This window comes from Corvus kubaryi, unplaced genomic scaffold (assembly GCF_017639235.1).
Source record: "Corvus kubaryi isolate FWS band 111438036 unplaced genomic scaffold, C.kubaryi_AGA036_p1.0 66, whole genome shotgun sequence".
NCBI lineage: Eukaryota > Metazoa > Chordata > Aves > Passeriformes > Corvidae > Corvus > Corvus kubaryi.
Genome location: NW_024582054.1, coordinates 21,193,878 through 21,205,867, shown reverse-complemented (window position 1 = coordinate 21,205,867; position 11,990 = coordinate 21,193,878). Strand labels below are relative to the sequence as shown.

The 11,990-nt window shown below is 40.8% G+C and overlaps 1 long non-coding RNA gene across 1 annotated transcript; it reads right to left on the bottom strand.

The window, feature by feature from the left end:
• Window positions 1-6,366: 6,366 nt before the first annotated feature.
• Window positions 6,367-9,742, bottom strand: LOC121673869. Its single transcript, XR_006019343.1, has 2 exons — window positions 9,032-9,742; window positions 6,367-8,196 (listed from the first exon to the last, which is right to left on the bottom strand). It is a non-coding gene; the product is annotated as an uncharacterized LOC121673869 (long non-coding RNA).
• Between the last annotated feature and the right edge of the window lie 2,248 nt (window positions 9,743-11,990).

The following is an 11,990-nucleotide window of genomic DNA, read 5'->3' as shown; positions in this document are numbered from 1 at the left end:
AATATAGGAATGTGGTACTCTGGGAATTAATTTCTCAAGTCTCTGGGCTGAATCAAAGGCATAATCTCTCAGCAAGATCCTCATGAATGTGCCTAATAAAATGGGTACAATGCTCCATAGGAAACCTTTTTAAGCAGCTAAGGTTTATGTCCATATGTTTTTTGCCTCTGCACACACTCAGTTAAGAGAACACAGAAAAGCTGCATGCATCTTAAAGCCCACAAATCATTAATGAAAGAACATGTTTTTAACATTAAATGAATAGGGAGTGAAAAATTTACATACCAACTGATGCAAACCAAAAGAATAAATGCTACTTTCTGAGTTTATGAGTGGAAATTTCACAGAATCATGGAATCTCCATGATTTTCAAGGGTGGAAAGAATATCTGGAGCTTGTCTACTCTAACTTCCCTGCTCCAAGCAAGGTGAGCTAGAGCAAATTGCTCAGGGCCATGTGCAGTCAGGTTTCAAATATCTGCAAGGATGAAGACCCCACGAATTCTCTAACCAACCTGTTCAACAGTTTGGCCATCCTCACAGCAGAAAGTTTTTTCTTATGTTTAAGTGGAAAATCTTGTATTTCAGTTTGTGCCAATTGCCTGTGGTCCTATCACTGAGCTCCACTGAGAAAAGTCTGGTTCCATCTCCTTAGTCCCTGTCTTAAGGTATTTGTACACATTGACAAGATCCACTCCCCACCCCAAACCTTTTGACTTTGGGGCTAAACAGTCCCAGTTCTCTCAGCATCTGTTATATGACAGGTGCTCCAGTCTCCTCATCACTTAGCCTTTCCCTTGACTTACTCTAGTATATTCATGTCTTTCTTGTACTGGTGAGTCCAGAACCAGACACAGCACTCCAGTTGGGTCTAACCAGTGCCAAATAGAGGAGTATAAACACCTCCCTTGACCAGCTGGCCATGCTCTTCCTACTGCAGCCCAGGATCCTGTTGGCCTTCTTGCCATGAAGGCTCATTGCTGGCTCACGGTCAGCTTGGTGTCTACCAGGACCCCCATGTCACTCTTTGCAGAGCTGCTTGTCAGCTGCTCAGCCCCAGCCTGTACTGGTGCTTAGTTATTCCCTCGGATGTGCATGACTTGGATTTTCACCTGTTGAACTTCAGGAGACTCCTGTTGGCCCATGTCTCCAAGCTCTCAAGACACGTTTGAAAGGCAGCAAAACCATCAGCTTCTGGTGTATCAACTGCTGCCCCAAGTTTTGTATCATCTGCAGAGGGTGTCCTATCATCTGGGTTACTGGCACAGACATGAAACAGCACTGGCCCACGGTTGACCCCTGCAGTGCAGCACTGGCAACTGGCTTCCAGCAGGACTTTTTGCCCCTGATCACAACCCTTTGAGCCTGGCAGTTTGTCTGGCCACTTTTCAATTCACATCATTGTCACCTTGCCTAGTTCATATTTCATCAGTTTGTCTTTGCCAGTGTTATGGGAGGCACTGATGAAAGTCTTGCTAAAGATAAACTTTCACTGCTTTCTCCTCATACACGGAGTCAGTAATTTTGTTGCAGAAGGCTATCAGGTTGGTCAGGCATAATTTTCCCTTCATAAATGCACAGTAACTCCTCCAAATAATCTTCCTGTCCTTAATGTATTTGAAAGTTGTTTAGAGGATGATTTGCTCCATCATCTTCCCATGGATCAAGGTGAAGATAAATGACCTATAATTTCCTGGATACCGCCTTGAAAATAGGAGTGACATTTGCTTTCGTCTGCTTCTCAGGACTCTTCCAGTTGCTTTGGCCTTTTTAAAGATAATAAAAATCAGTCTTAAAGTGTCATTGGACAACTCCCTCAGCACTTGTGTATGCATCCTGTCATGTCCCATGGACTTGTGTATTTCTGGTTGTTTCGAAATGTGGCTTTTGCAGGATAAGATAGATAAGGTTTGGAAGGGATGTGGAGCATATTGTTTCTGTGCATTGTGCTGGTTTTTAACTAAATTTTGCCTGCCTAAGAATGTGCATTGTAGTTACAACATAATTCAAGAATAAATTAATGAAATATCCTCTAAGGAGAAAAGAAGTCATCAAGCACAGAAGTCACTATATATGTGATTGTTGCCACTTTGAATTACATTTTCAAGTATTCAGCTCCAAAAAGACAAAATCTAGTATTGCCCCTTTTTTTTAATCTCCAAGCATTAACAAATCTACTTTTAGAAAGGTAATCCTTTCTGAAAAATACAAATCCTAAGCCCTCCTACCTTGAATCATGTACAGAAAATTTATTAAACTGTTTATAAATTGAAGTGAATGTATACATGGATAAAAATAAATCAATGTATCAGTTTACAGGGATATATATCTGCACATTGGTATCCAGACGTGCACTGTTACCAAATCTCAAAACATTCTCATGGTGTTTTCCTTAAAGGCGCAGCTTCCAGAGTCATGTAATTACAGGGGTCTTTATTTGAATTTTAAATAAAAGTTTGTTCTTGCCCAACATATTCAAAGACTCCAATGCAATATAAACAATGATTGAAACAAATTAGGATTTCAATGCCTAAATGAGAGGCAAGGACCTAAGTGCTCTGTAAGTTTTATCAAAACACAAACCAAAACCATCTAACTTTCGATTTCATTTCTTTTAAGCCAATGCCTCAATTTTTTGAAACTTCCTCACCATTTTTGGCAAAAGATTATCAATAACTGCATTGTGATAGGGATATTAAAAACTGCAGTAGAGGTCGGAACATGTTTGAAATGTCTCAAATTCTTGCTCTAATCACTACAAGCCTATCTGAATTGAAGGCTGTTTCATGGAAGGAGGCAAGGGAGAGCAGAATCTGCTTGATGAGCCAATGGTAATTCCAATAAGAAAAGCCAAACATAGAGTGAACTCGATCAAGAGAAGGCAAGTTTCTCTGGCCCTCAGGATTTTTCAATCCACATGGTGCTTTCTGGATACTTACAAGGCTAAACTAATGCCAATGAAAGGGTCTTGGTATGGAACTGGAGCCCCTGAACAGCTCCTGCATAGGGACCAACCTCCTCTCTGTCAGATTCAAACAGCAGATGGAGTCCCTCAGGCTCAGATGAGTGTATTTGACAGCAATAGTTATACCATATTAAATTAGTCTCTAAATCTTTGCTCTAGGTAAGCATTAATCCTCATGAATGAATGTAAAATATATAATCACTTGAGGAAAAAGTCTATCTGGGATTAAACTGAACACTTAGACTTAACTCAGATAGTCTACAGCATGTATCCTGGTTGACACAGGATGATTTCTAGAGCAGTTCCTTTGGGCTCTGACACCTGGATTAACCAGCATGAGCCAAGAGACAGGGAACAGGGAAAGCACCTCTTCTTGCCCACAGAAAATCATGTCTGCACAAAAGTAATACAATACTACTGACAGCTTTATAGTCTTGTGCAGGGAAATAATTTCTTCTGTGGTGAAGATATGCAATCTTGGCCTCTGTGCTGAGACTTAAAAATGCAAGGAAAACTTCCTTTAGTGGCACTATCACACAGCACTGTGTACAGAAAAAAAATATCAACCAGACCTTTCTCCTGTGGGAGGGCAGGAAAGTAACTATTCTGAGAAGGAAAGTGTGGGGTATAGTAGGAGAGAAATTTGGACAGGGTAGAGAATTAGAATAGAATAGAGAACAAGTTGGCAGTAATGGCAGAAGTGATCGTGATGTGACCACAAGCTTGGCTGAAGCCACCGACCCATATCAGTTATGCCATCTGGCATGTGACAAATTCATTTCAGTCATCTCTGGCTTGGGCTGCTTTAAAGTGAGAGATGGAGCACTAAAGGGCTCTGTGGCTCATTGCTAGTACTGTGTTTCCAACAGGGTACCCAGCTTGTGATGTTGATATTTGTTCTTTCTTTCCCCAATTTAGAATAATTAAGACTTCAGGGGGAAAAAAATGTCTTTAAGAAATACAGCGGTTATTTGATTGTACTTACAAAACTGTAATTTTCCTCTTATTCTGATAATTACGTCAACTCAGTCTGTGGATGTTTGCTTTATTATTACATTTGTCAGTATCTGTCACTGTAAAAATCTCTGATAAATGCCCTCAATTTCTCTTCTAAAGTAATGTCATTAGCCTCTAAGTGAACAAAATACTTAATTTGTTGCCATAGCAGTGGAGTTTGAGAAATACATGGTGACCTGCATAAAGAATTAGCACAAATTTGATAAGCATATACTAGGACTATTATAAAATCAGAGATTGGATATACTGCTCTAAGAGGCACAGTCTTTGTGACAGCTATCATGCCAATTTTGTGAAAATCAGCACCACCCTGGCTGAATTATATCTCCCCCGCAAAAGGCTGGGTTTTTTCTTACCTTTAATATCAGACTTGTGCAGAATTGACTATACCACCTACCTACATGGCTAAAATAAAAGCACATTGTAGTGGTAGTAATGCTTTAGGAATCAGAATGACAAGTGTCAAAATACTGCCTTCTTAAACTTATCACAGTATCATGGCCTAAAGGCAAAGAAATGAACAGAGAAATCAAGAAAAGCAGATATTTAGTTTGCTTTAGTATTTCTACACTCAAGTAAAAACATTTGTAAAATATCTCTGCTGGGCAAAAACAGAGAGCAAAAGAAGGCATGAGAATTTCCACAAGGAAGTGAGGAGAAGGCATGCGACGCTCAATGCTGCTGAGGTCCTTGGTGTTGTACCACACCTGTACCATGTTGGCCACCCATGGCAGGGTCAAGACCTGGCTCAGTAACAATTAAAACTGGCTGACCTTGCTCCTGCATTTGAAGGCTGCCTCCTTAGAAGCCAGCGAGCTGTGTAGTCTCTCCTCCAAACTGGTTTGCTCCACATAGGAATCCAGGAGCTACATAAGATGAAATGAAGGGTGGACTACCAGAGACTGGAACCTTGGAAACAGAAAGTGAACAAAATTGATGGAACTGGGACACTCTTAACACAGCCTGTAGGAAAGCTGCTGCACTTTACATGGGAATGTATTTTTCTCTTCTGCAGATCCTTACAAATTGTCCTATCTATTGCAAATTCAGGCCGACTGACAATTGCATAGTATTCCCCAACTATTTTTTGCAGACCCAGAGTGTTTATGGACTATAAGCTGAATACTATTGGGCCTCTTAATTTAAGTGTAAGCTTATCTAGAGCATCCATTCTTAAGAAGAGACAACAGAGTGGCTGAAAGACACTTCTACTTACTCAGAACTATGAGTATTTTAGCTTAATTGTACACTGCAGCACATAACTATAATCACAAAGCATGTAAATATTACAAAGTTTAGCTCAATAAAAGATCTTCTGTCTTATCTGGAATGGCTGCTACTTGTGTTCACATGAAAGAACAGGCTTCAGCCACTTACCCTTAGCAATATATGTGTTACCTGTGCTACTACCTACAGTCAGCTTAAAGCCAGCTTTGATCCATCAGCAAGAAATGAAAACCATTGATGTAAATATACCATGAGAAGAACGGCAGGGAAACATCCTCCAACTCTCTGTTTCCACCTCCTGCTACCCTGCTGCCTTATCTTGGGCAAGCATTTCATGTTTGGGGCTCCCCATCTGCAGAATTACAGGAGGGAGTCTCTTGCCTTTCTTTGCAAGGGACTCCACTGATGCCCACACAAAAAACTCAGCATCACTCAGGCAGCCCCGAGTGGTACCAGTCAGGCTGCAGGTAGGGTCATTGCTGCTGAAATGAAACACACAATGACCATTTTGACCAAACACCTTGGGGAGCTGTAGGAAGCCTGAGGAAAAACAGCTGTTGGAGCTAGAGCCCTGGGCACTACTGGCTGCATTTATCAGCCCAGTTCTGGCTGAACTGTGGCTGGTTTAGAGTAATAAATAAACACCCTTGCACTTAGTGAAATGTATAAACTCACTCAATACCACACTAACAGCAATAAAGGTGCCTGCAATGACCTGGCTTCTCTCCTTTTCATATTGGTTTTCTATGTGCCACATTCTCCAGAGCTTCCAATCTCAGGGTTAAAGATCCATTTGCAATCAGTAAAGAGGGCTACATGAAGACTGGAGCATTTTAAAATGCCCATAAAATGTAATCAATAGTACTTCTAGGAAAAAAATGCTTGAAGTGGATTGGAAATCTGAAAAAAAAAGTATTTGCGAAAAACACTTAAATTTTAAGTAGCTCTTCAGGTAAATAGTTTCTAAAAATTATCACTGCTTCAATATAAACATCACTATATATCTGTAGTCCCAGATATTAGACACCAAGTGACTTTTCTACCACATTTCATCCAACGCAATTCTCAGTGCTTCACTCACATCCCCCGAGTATGTATTATAACCAGGCAATCTTATTGCTCATTGCCATAATTTAAGAGGACAAGTACAACAACTGAAATGTAATATCTTACTGATTTATTTAAACATTACTAGGTGAGAGAAGGATGATGAAATCAGATACAGGACAAGCAGATACACTGAAATGTTCAAACCTGATTTTTACAACAAATTCTGCAAAATAGCCTTATGATTCCAAAGGATGCACTCACAGTGCGCAGGAGCAAAGCTTCAGATTGCTTGTCCAAGTGCCTTTCAGTTACTGGTATTGTTTTTTCTCTGGATACCAGGACTGCAGGCACATATCCAACACTCATCCAAATCTGTGGGAAACTTTCCACATACACAACTGGGCTTTCACATCAGACTCTTCAACTAAGGGACAAAGCTATCATTTCTTGGAAAAAAATAAAGAAGTATGAGTTTCTTTGAACACTCAGCATGAATGTCTCCACTCTCACTCTGAAAACTTCAGTCATGGTTCCAAGGCTGAAGGGAACTCATGACAATTTATTTGTAAATCATACTTGAGACGTACAGCAAGATTATATACTTTCACATATTCACAGCCCTACTTTCAGAATCTGTTTGATATTAGATATTACAAATGACTTAATGGAATTATAAATTATATTCTGCTAATACTTAAGCATCACAACTGATCCTTTAACATCACAAAAGCTTCATATTCTGGGTTTTTCTGCAAGACAGACATGAAATCATTAGAAGACATTCCTTTATCACATGTTATATGGCATAAAAATATTATTTATAGTACTTTTCTCAAAATTAGTCTAGACTTCAAAGTTTTTATCATATTAATTGCAAATAGCAATCATGCAAAAATCTCTCAAAGGTCAAAAATCTTAATCTAAAAATTGAAAATAAATTGAAGTATCTTACAATCATGACCTGCAGAAAAGCATTTATTCTGCTGGAAGAGTAAATTGGGTGGGGGAACACACCAAAAGAACACATGTAAAGATTAAAGAGACACTCTCAAGAAAATTGTCTTAAATTCTCAGAGTTTTAGTCTGAGATGGCTAGAATTTTTTTTTTCTGTATTTTTTTCCCATTTATTTGCTTCAAAGTTTTGATGGTACCTGTATGAGATGGAGCAGACAGGACACAGGAACAATGACAAAACCATGGATGAAACACAAAGAGTAAACTCATTTTTGTTACCTCAACAACCAGGGATCACCAAAGCAGCAGACAGAAGAGGCACACAAGTGGGAACATAGGCACTGCAAAGCTTGGCCCATGGTGGAGGATCAGCAAACCTGCTATTTTTTCCTATTTCAAGGATTCACACAAGTACAATTTACCACTGTGCTTTAATCTTGCCCACAGGAGGGCAGAATTCTCAAGCATGTTAGATAGGGTGCCTCTAAGGCTACCATGGGCCTATGTTTCCTAGACACAGATGCTCTACTTGTCTAAAACACAAGGTCAAACAACAATTAGTATGATACATGTGTTTTTCAACAGCCAAACTGCAAGTCACTTGAGCGTGTTTACAGTCCTCCTCATCAATCTTCCATTTCTTGCAGTACCTGATGACAGATTCAGGCTGCTCCAATGCAGCAGGTGATGGCGGACAAGGCCTGACACCATTTGGTATTGTTACACCATTGTATCTCTGGGTCCAATTCTACAGTATCTGCAAAAGCTTTCTGGGACCTGGCCCATGGGATGGGTGATAGAGTGTGAACTGGGACTTCCAAGAGAGTCCAAGTTGGGAGTATTATAGTTTATTGCAGCCTTCAGATCTTAATTTTAAAGGGATTTTTTTTCTATTTCTTTTTATAGCTTGAAAGGTGGCACAGGAAACATCCAGCTGGTCCAAGAACTGCCAGTGAAAATGCTGAGAATCCAATGATTTTCTCCTAAATTAAAGGAAATAAGGTTAAACAAAGCTAAACAAATTGAAATGCTCTCAGAATAAGCTGTCTATTGCCAAGCAAATTATGTAGTATTATCAAACTTCTGCAGCTATAATTCCAGAGATGTGACAAATTCTGAAGGAAAAATAATCCACAGAGGATGATTTTACATGTTTGAACTAGAAGCACTAGCAAGCTATGGCAGTCAGAAAGAAAAGTATCTTAGTCCATTCCATGCAGCACCATGTTTATACAAGACACATTTAAAAGACTAAAAGACACAGTAAAAGACACTAGGCAACTGTCTTATTTTCCTACAGATTCAGTACATTTTGTGCCTATTTCTTGAGCTTTTTATAAATAAAATCTTTATAGAAACAGTATTATTTGCTTAATAGCTACAGTACCACAGCCAACAACTATTCAGATAAAAGAGCTTTGGGTTTACACTAACACTGGGAGTTGATACAATAGGGCAGAGAGTCGCTGCTTAATTTAGTTAAATAAATTTAGATGATCTTCTAGAATCACATACTGGAATCCTTGTGCTGGGGACTATAACCAAAGCTTATAAAAGGCACCCCACAGAAAAGGATTTTGTGACATCTCTGTAGGATGCTATGACATTCCCTTCCTCTCAGGCAGATTTCCCTTCTAGGAAGTAGGAGGAAACAAACTTCTTTGAGGAGCAGAGGGAGTTCCTGGGGAGAGCTGGCTTCTAGTTAGGATGAAGAAAACAAATATTTTCTATATGAAAAAGAACAGCAAGAGAAAGCTCTTCCAAGAAGATAGACTTGCACGAGAAAAAATAAAGTGAAGGCTCAAAGACAGAACTCACCAGCAGTCCCACTTTGTCCTCAGGTGGGGAGCTGTGGATCCAGCGGCTGCTCCAGCTGGCAGACCTGAAGCAGAAGAGTCGGGATCCACAATGCATTATAGGGCCCATTATTTTAGCCCAGTGAGGAGAGAGCACAGCTGAGATATCCTGACCAACAAGTGACTACTGCTACCAGGAATTTTTCAGTCCTTTGTTTTTTTCTATTCCTCAAAACCTGTAGAATGCTGAATTCTCTTCAATGAAGACTGCTTGACAGTCAGGTCCCTTTGTTTTTAAGCTGGGTGCAAGAAGCACCAACACCTTTCCTTGGGTCAGCAGCAGCAGAAGAGTGTGTTTGTGCCTGCTGGCTGGGAGAGGAGCACCTGGGCATGTTGCAGCCACCTCCCACAGGCTCATTGAGTTATGCTGCTGAGCCCAGGGTATGGGAGGAGGTCTCTGCTGCTGATGCTGTGAGCAAAATGGAGAAACCTGTCTGTCCTCCCATCTACCAGAACCTTAAAAGTATTTTTTGCCCTATATTTATATGTATATGTCTCTCCACACAAATTGTTTGCACCCCAATTACACACTCTCTGGAACTCCTGTTTGCAGTTCACTTATTACCTTCATTCAAGAAACTGACCCATAAATGACCAGTACCTTGAATAAAATACTTCCCTGCTCCCACTGCAGAGAACACTCCTTCCTGCACATCCTACCCAAAACATCATTAATCCAGGTGTACAGTGATGCTGTGAGGCTTCCCTGCTGGGAGAGCAGCCATCCACAGGAGGGAAACGTCAAGTCACCTGCCTGGGTTCAGCATTAAAGCAAAATGTGTGACAGGGTAACAGACAAAGGCAGAAAAATGTTATCAGCATTTCTGGTAGGAGATTATTTAAGGAGAGAAGTAGCTGGCCAGGCACAGAGATGGACACGTCTACTCCTCTGCATGCAGAACTGGATGGATGCTGGAGAGCTACAGTGCCGTGGCAATAAGCCCAGGCTTAGGAGCTATTAGCCCAGGAACCAGCACCGTGAGAATTAAGCAACTCATCTTGCAGACTGGGGCTGGTTTATAGCTAGTCAGCTTTCAGCCATAGCAATCAGACATCCAATGCTCTGTGCATATCTGCTTAAAATGTGTTACTTGTGCACTCAGAGGTGGAGAGGCAGGGAAGTAAATAATCCTCCCCTCAGCTACGGACTGCGCCATTTCCAGTATGGACATTTTTGAGAGATGAATTCTGTGCTCATTACATGCAGACATGAAGATTTTTACTCAGCTGCAATAAACAGGCAATTTATTAGATTCCCTACTCATTTCTAAATACATTTTATTAATTTTTGCTGTGCTTTCTCCTGCCTTTAATTATCAAATCCTGAATCAGATAGCTATAGCATCCTTCTCTAGGCTTCTCGTTAGAGTACGCCCCTGAAGCTCATTTCCAAGACAGCCTGCAACACACTGATGGTGGGGAGAGCCTCAGTTTGAGGGGTTTTGACAATGTGCAGAATACGTTAGCAAGGTGTGAAGAGCAAAGAGTTAGAAGTCTACACAAACAAGTGGAGATCAGTGGTTAAACAGACATATCTGGCAGGTTATTTGCCAGAGCTGTGGTTTTGTTATCTTGGTAAATTTAATTGCTCAGTTTTACAGAGGATGAGACAAGTTTTTTTTTTCCCTGTAAATTCTCCCCAAACACTAAATATCCTACCTGTCTGTAACAAATACAGAGTTTATCCAGAAATAAATATGTCTGAGAGATGTGTCTAAATTAACTAGAAAGCAAAAGACTGATTTTCATTCATCAGCTGAGGCAATAGCAGTTAAGCACACAGTGGATAACCCTAAGCAACCAAACTTCCTGAGACAGACACTCTAACAGCAAGAGATTGTCCTAGATATATGATATTTTAAAATAATAGGGTTTGAGTTCTACTACTTGTTTTCAGGTATTTGCTTTTGTGTTTCATGCTCTCAACATTAACTTTCTTTTTCTCTACAGTTGTGAGGATTGGAAACTTCATAAATTTGTACTGGGATTCTCCTTCCTATCTCCTGTTCAGACTGCACTAGCATTAATTCCTGTATTAAAATGAAATCAAACACTGTCCTACAATAGCAACAGTGCCTCTCATTAATCTTGCCATACTTGGTACTTATTTTTCAGCTTTCTGAACATTCACTAGAAAATTAGATATGTTCTTATTTTTCTATCAAATCTTCCATGGAGATGAAAGGGTTAAAAAGGATGATTGGTGAGGAGAGAGGAAAATAAGTTGCCTTTAGAATTGTTTTCACTCCAAGACCAACCTTGCACCTGGCAGATATTTCTCTCAGTGTGAGAAAATTCATGTATTTATGTTCACTTTGGGTTGTTTTCTGTCTACTAAAGAAGAGCTTTCTCACTGTCATAGGTTAGCAAGCATAGTCCCGGAAGGGACGTCCTTGCTAAGGGGTGCTTACAGTTTCCTCTGGGAACTGACAGAACCTATCAGCTGGCCAGTTTGAATATGGACAATTCTCTAAGCCACTTAAAGTTGTGATCACCTCTGTGATCCACATTTAAGAATAGGCAAACTCCCCCTCCAAGCTCTCTCTCGTTTCCGGCGCTGGGACAAGTGGCTGCAGGCCCCGTGTGGGGGCCAGCGGGCCCGGCCAGGCCCTGCCTGGGCCAGGCCGGGCCGGGCCACGGCCATCCTGAAGCCATGGACCTGTTCCAGCCATGGAACCCCCCCCCACTGCCTTGCCGTGGGCAGCCGGAGCGGCTCGGCTCTCCCCCCTCTCCACTGCGATAAGAAAAATTCAACATTCCAGCTGCAAAGCTGCAAGGCCGAGGTGAGAGTAACCCTTTTATTGCTATGAAGAGCTGAAAACCTGAGGGAAGAGAGAGAGGAGATGCTTAAAGCTGAAATTCTGTTGTGAAGCTATGATATATCAGAGTATCCTGTTGTAATTTCATGAAGATATGGGGGG